At 45.5% G+C, this 6,413-nt stretch overlaps 1 long non-coding RNA gene across 1 annotated transcript; it reads left to right on the forward strand.

Annotated features, from left to right (window-relative positions):
- The first annotated feature begins 488 nt into the window (after positions 1 to 488).
- Positions 489 to 1,598, forward strand: LOC147646061 (uncharacterized). The gene is made up of 2 exons (XR_015281986.1): positions 489 to 792; positions 1,112 to 1,598. It is a non-coding gene; the product is annotated as an uncharacterized LOC147646061 (long non-coding RNA).
- The last annotated feature ends 4,815 nt before the right edge of the window (positions 1,599 to 6,413 follow it).

Here is a 6,413-nt window from a genome sequence, read left to right on the forward strand (position 1 = left end):
ACACATCTTCCTTCCCACAGCAGGCACAATCAAATCCTCCTTTGAATGGCCTCAAAGTTGAGCAGCACTCATTGGCACAGCCTCTTCTCCCACAGACAGGCCAGTGAGCAACACGGCAGCGCCAGCCAGATGGGCAAGGACAAGAGAGAGCAGATGCCAACAAGGCTTTGAAGCTGTGCCAAGGGAGGTTTACGCTGGGCGTTGGCAAGAACTTGTGCCCAGAAAGGGCCATTAGATCCTGCAATGGCCTGACAGGGGGCTGCTGGAGTCATCCTTGTGGCAGGTGGGCAAGGCAAGCCAGGTCGCAGCGCTCGGGCCCCGCTCTGCTGGCCATGCTTGCCGCCATGGCTCACAGGTTGGACTCAACATTCTCTCAGGGCTCTCTGAGGCCAGGGCGTTCTGTGCTTCTGTGACATCACAGCCTCTGGCGACGGCACGGTGCCTGGCAACTGTCGCCAGCTGTTGCTGCGCCCCAGAGCCCAGGCAGACCTGCTTGCAGAGAGACGCCCAGAGCCTCTGTGCTGCTGGCAGAGCTCTATGGCTGCTCACGGCTCTTCCTCGCTGCTGCAGCTTTACGTGCTGCTGCTCTTGGCCCATCCCCTCGACCCTTCCAGCAAACTCGAGCAGAGCACGGATGCCTCTCCTATGCTTCCGGAGGATTTCTACCCGGAGGAGACGGACCCTGAGCAGATCCTGTGGGTGTCCTGGGCAGTCCTGCTGGTTGGCGTGCTCATCATAGGCATGGCCATGGGATGGGCCCTTGAGAGAAGATTTCAGAGATGCCGGGGAGAGGTGAGGCGGGGCTGGGGGGGTCAGGGAGGCGGGATGGGGCAGACCTTGAGGGCCTCTTGGGCACCCTTTGGCCAATGCCCTGCGGCAGAAGGGGCCTGAGCTCCTGGCTGGGGAATCCGGCCCAGGGGCTGAGCCCCATGGACATCACCAAGCAGAGGCGGCCAGAGCTCTGCATGCTGCAGCCTCTTCCCCGGGGCAGCCCAGCCCAACTGAGCCCGAGTCTCTGTCTCCGAGGCCAAAGGCAGCCCAACTTTGTGGGTGCCGGCCCCGCTCTGCCCCTCTGCCTCTTCCATGGGGATCCCTGCGCTTTGCCTTGCAGCGGAATCTCCGGAGCCCTTCAGGCCGTGCAGGGCCCCGCCGCCATCGAAGACACGGCTGTCCAAAGAAGTTGATGCAGCTGCTGAGGCACAACCGTGACTTGATGCGGTTGTGCCTTCACTCTCAGCCGAGACCAACAACCAAGACGGCGGCAAAAGAGGGCATTGGCAGGAGACTCCGCACCTCCCCGCAGCTCTGACCTCCAGCGTGGCACTCCAAATTCAGAACCTTACGGGGAATGTGTGACCAGTGCCCAGCCCAGGCACTGCGACGTTCCCCATCTTAGAAGTTAGCCACACCCCTATTGTTAGTTGTAGGATTCCCCACCACGTTTCCCCCAAGAAGTTGACCTTTCCCTTAGTGTTCAGTTCTAAACAGTTGAAGTATTGAAGTATTTTAGGCTTAAGATTCTTACCCCATAGTCTTCAAGTAACGTTGTAGTGTAGATTTTAGAAGTAGTCAAGTGAATAAAGTTCACGTTTTCTACACGTTGCTGTGTCATTTTCTTGATGTTGCACCTGAGACCTGGGGACTCCTTGAGAGATGGGTTTGCATGGCAGCTCCAGACTGCCTGCAATGGAGAGCCCGAGTGCCCCAGCAGGGTTTGCAAGAGTATGGAGGGCAGCGGGAAAGAAGAAGGTGGCCAATATTCACCTGCCTCCACCTTCCAAGGAAGCTTGGAGTCAAACCCTGTCTGCACGTCAGGGGGGACCCTAAAGGCCCCGGCAGGCATCAGGATGGCCCCAGGACGGGGGGCTCGCAGGACTCTGGGGCACCATGAAAGGAGCAGGATCATCCCTGGAATGCTGGGAGAGAAATGCAGAGACGTCTCCCCTGGGATCCAGGCAAGGGCTGAATTCAGGCAGGCAATTAGATCCACAGGCTGCCTGGGCTATGGCAGCTATCAGTCCTGCTTCATAGATTTCTGGGGGGAGTTTATCTATATAGATCTGTATTTAGTTCTTTCTATTTATCCTGTTGACCCTCCAAATAGGATTAGATTTCATTTGCCTACAAAACATCCGTTTTTTGATTTGTAGGAATCAACCATCTGTGCTCCCAGTTTCAATGACTTCTCTCAAACTCATTCTGCATCTTGCCCCTTTACAGCACCATCAAATACCTCTGTTAAATAAAAAGAGTATCAGTGGAAGGACGACAATCTTGTTGCTTTCTGAAGAAAGTTAACTTTGATGACATATCTACTTTTAAAAATCCCATAGGAATAAAACTTACAGATCAGCTTTAGAATTTCAGAAGCTGGTTCAGAAGCTCAACTCTTCCACACCACTTTACTTTTTGGGGACATTCAGCAGCAATAGCAAACAAGCACAGCAAAGAAATGGAAGAAGAAATGCAGATCATCAGCAGCAGACCACCTAGCAAAATCCATTTTAAATACAGCTCCAAGTTCTCGAAGAGCAAGTTTGATGTGTAAATGGAGACACTCATACCAAATTACTACCAGTTGGTATTTTTGACATTTCCACTGGCTTTCCTCTTCATTTTTTATCTCTCACCTAAGGGAAGAGAAAAAAACCCAAACAAACACAACCTTTCAGGCAGAGAAAAGATGTGGTTGCTCTTGAAGAAAGCATTTGATTCTGCCTGTAGAAGAACCTGTTGGGAAAAATAGTATCTTTTAGCAAAATGCCACTGTGCTCTTGCACTTGTTCTACCCCTGTGAGAAAGAACAGGCACGTCTGTAAGGTTCCTGCAGCTCACCCTGGCTGAGGGTCATTGACCACTTATCACTGCAGGGGTCACTGGCAATAACGATGGTGGAAAATGTGGAGGGAGCTGGATAAATAAATGCTTGCCATTGCCTTAGCAGAAAAAAACCCCATCAAAACCAACCCACCCTCAAAACAAAGCAATGAAAATAGTTTGCCTCTGAATGAAAAGAACTTCAATTAACCATATGATGTCTGCTTTTGGTTCAGCATTCATCAATCTGAATTTGAATATGCATAGGGTAATTCAAGGTAACTGAAGCTTAAAGATCATGTCTATTTACTTGTGCATAGCCCATACTGAAGCACATTAAAAAGCCGTGTTTTGCTTCAAATCTGCGCAGTATTAACTTCATTCCCTCTTATACTCACTAGGTAATTAAATACATGAAGAAACAGATTTTTTTTTTTTTTTATTAAGAATGCATTATAAATTAGGAAGGCATGGCTTTATCAGTGTCTGCTAATACCAACATTACTCAGCTAAGTTGAAAATATTAACACAAGAACTTGATGACAGAAGCAATGTTCATCAGAGCCTCAACAATAAAGTTGCAGTTCCAAGTTTTTCAGATGTCCTACACTTGCTAAGGCATCTCCAGAAAGAAGAGTCACCAGAAAATAGCAGAGGAAATTTGAAACCCATTTCTCTTCTGGGTTTTTTTTTTTTCAGAACTTTCTTGTGGGCAACAGAAAACTCCTAATATGTGGAATGAAACGTAGTTTTTTTGCCAGAGTCATGAGTCATCCCCTCAGTTCCAACCTGATCCAGTGGTCACTTGAATCTTGGAAAGGGTCAAATCAGCAATATGAAATTTCAATTGTATTCATGAAAGTAGCTCTTTTTTCTCCATTCCCCTCCCTCTCCCAAATATATCAACACCAAGTGAGAAAGGCTCGATTTGAAAGATAATTATTACAGAATTAAACATGGACATAGCTAGTTTGCTACAAGTTCCAGCAGATAGAGAAACGAGAGCAGAATCAGAGGTTATCAAACTCAATATAAAATCCAGCTCATGCTTTCCCCAAAAGCCTTGTTTAATTTATCCAGGATTAAAAATAAAAGAAAAATGAAAAAATCATATAAAAGCATTTCACATAGTATGTCAAATACTATCATTTCCATCTGAAATGTTCATCATTATTATGTTTTCCCATAGTAAATTACAAGGTCTCCTGCACCCATCTTCCCAATATCTGATTCTAAGTGCTTGCTAGTTTAATCCCTTAGGAAGCAAAAGGAGCCCCAAGTGTCTCTGGACAAACAGAAACTAAACAACAAAGCTTGACAACATATATTAAATTGTCAATAAACTCAATAAAGATTTTCCACGCCAGAGATAGCTATCACCAGCTTATGAATTTTGCTAGGGCAGGTTTAGTGAAGAAAAACTAGGTCTTTATTACCAAATCAGTTAGGAGTTGTTCTACTGTACTGCCGGTAGGATGGGAGTATAAACACCATATTCTTCACAGCCTCATCCACAAAGAATTCCACCTTAAAATTAAGGCTGCTTTGGAGTTTGACCAAATGAAAATTCACTCATAAAACACAGTGCTGGCAGCATGGTCAGTCTTTGCAATACAAAACTGGGAACTAAGAGCAGATTCCTGATCACATCTCCAAGGCTGAGTGTCCAGAACTGTAGTGGTGGCCAGGCCCTCGCTGACTGCCAAACCTCCAGCCATCATCCCTTCCTCTCCCAGGGACAGGCGAGAAAATAAGATCGGCAGAATCTAGAAAGCTTAAGCTAAAATCAAGAAGGTCATTGATGAAACAGACTGTAGTGGTTTAGAAACTAGCACGCAGATTTAGATGAAAACAAATCTTATTGATCAGCAATTAAAATGAATACTTAATTCTATTATTCTGCATATTATTAGACAGTCTGAGACAGCCAAGCTGACCTCAAGCATGCTGAAGCATCGGGGCCAGGCAGTGCACAGCTTCCCAGGAACTGATTTACCCATCGTTCTCAAGTGAATTGACCTGCCCAGAGCCCCACAGGAGAACTGCTAGGCTGCAAAATAAACAATTAGCTCTGCTTAAGAGTCAAACCCCAGCACATAGACCATATTAAAGGAAGAATGAAACCTGCAGCATTTGATGGACCTTCAATACCCTGAGAAGATGACAAATTCCCCAAGATGAACAAGTTTCCAAAACACAAATCAAAGGACGGATTTTGATGCATAAAATGTTAAATAGGCCTGTGAAGTTGGAGTTGTTAAGTTGCACATGAAAGAAGGGAAAAAAAACACACCCCAATCCTCAAATGCAATTTTAGATCCCTCTTGGAAAATTTGCTTTAAAAAGAGAGGAATAGATACAATCTTCCCCTCACCTGGGGATTTTAATGAATTCAAGCCATTTCAAATCTGTCAAGAAAGCCCTACCACAGTCCCCGTCAAACAACATTTTCTTTCATTTTTTTCTTCTCATTACTACTTCAGAGCAGTCTAAATAACAGCAAATAAGGAAATTCAAGTTGCAATTCAAACACTAAGCTCTGGAGTCCTACATTGCCTTCAAACACCTGTATGAAACACTAACTTCATGCTTAATGCTCTCCAATACATAGAAGCCATTTATTTGCATATCCTTTGGCTGCTAAAGCTGTAACTTGCATTTCTATCAGCAGATGGGCCTGATTCTCACCTTCCCCTGATACACATGAGCAGTGTGGGCCCTGACTTTCTGGGCAGCTCACACTTCCTTGATTCAAACTCTTGACTTTGCTCTGTGTAACACGGCCCTTCCTGAATCCAGCCTAAGGTACGAAGCAGCCACACACCTTCTGAAGTTTCCATTATTGATATCTGCCTCTCCCCATTAGAATGCTTTGCAAAAACAATTAAGATCCAATGTTGCCCGTGTCTGCTGCAAGGAGGAGCTCTCTGGCTTTTTTTCTCCTATTTTTAGAACATTCTCTTTCTAAGGTCATGACAGCTGGGTACAAATCCAGAGCAGCACCTTGAAGCATTAACAAACAGAAGCAACAGAAAACAGAAGCTGCTGCATTTCCTGCGGCCATTTGAGGGTGCAATTGCAAGTGTGAAAATATTGCAGTTCTGTCATTCAGTAAGAAGTACACGTTCCAAAGGAAATCCATTCAAAGCAGATTATACAGCATAGATTTGTTATCCATTTAAAATTGTTACTGGAAGCCAAAGAAAGATTTCTTTGGGAGCCTCACAGGTTTGTCTTCATCATTTATAATGGAACAGTTACTCTGCTTTAAATTTAAGTGGTTTTTTTCCCCAACAGTTTCACCTACCTCCTCACCAAGCTGATACAGAATAGAGGAGCACAGATAGTGGGAGGAACAGATTTGGAATTCCATAAATGGACTTCTCATGTGGCTAGAACTGATATTTACAGCTCTGTGGGCTTAGAGCATCCATCCAATGTCCTGCCAGTCCAGCACTTTTGATGGTATTTGCAGCCACTGGTTCCACAGAAGTTAGATCAATGCGCTTCTCCTTGGATGTCATGTGGCTGCTGCAAGTGCAACAATGGAGCCACCAATTTCCATTTGCAAGGTCAGGATTACAAATTTAAAACCT

Source organism: Cyanistes caeruleus, unplaced genomic scaffold, assembly GCF_971803275.1.
Source record: "Cyanistes caeruleus unplaced genomic scaffold, bCyaCae1.hap1.1 HAP1_SCAFFOLD_128, whole genome shotgun sequence".
Lineage (NCBI taxonomy): Eukaryota > Metazoa > Chordata > Aves > Passeriformes > Paridae > Cyanistes > Cyanistes caeruleus.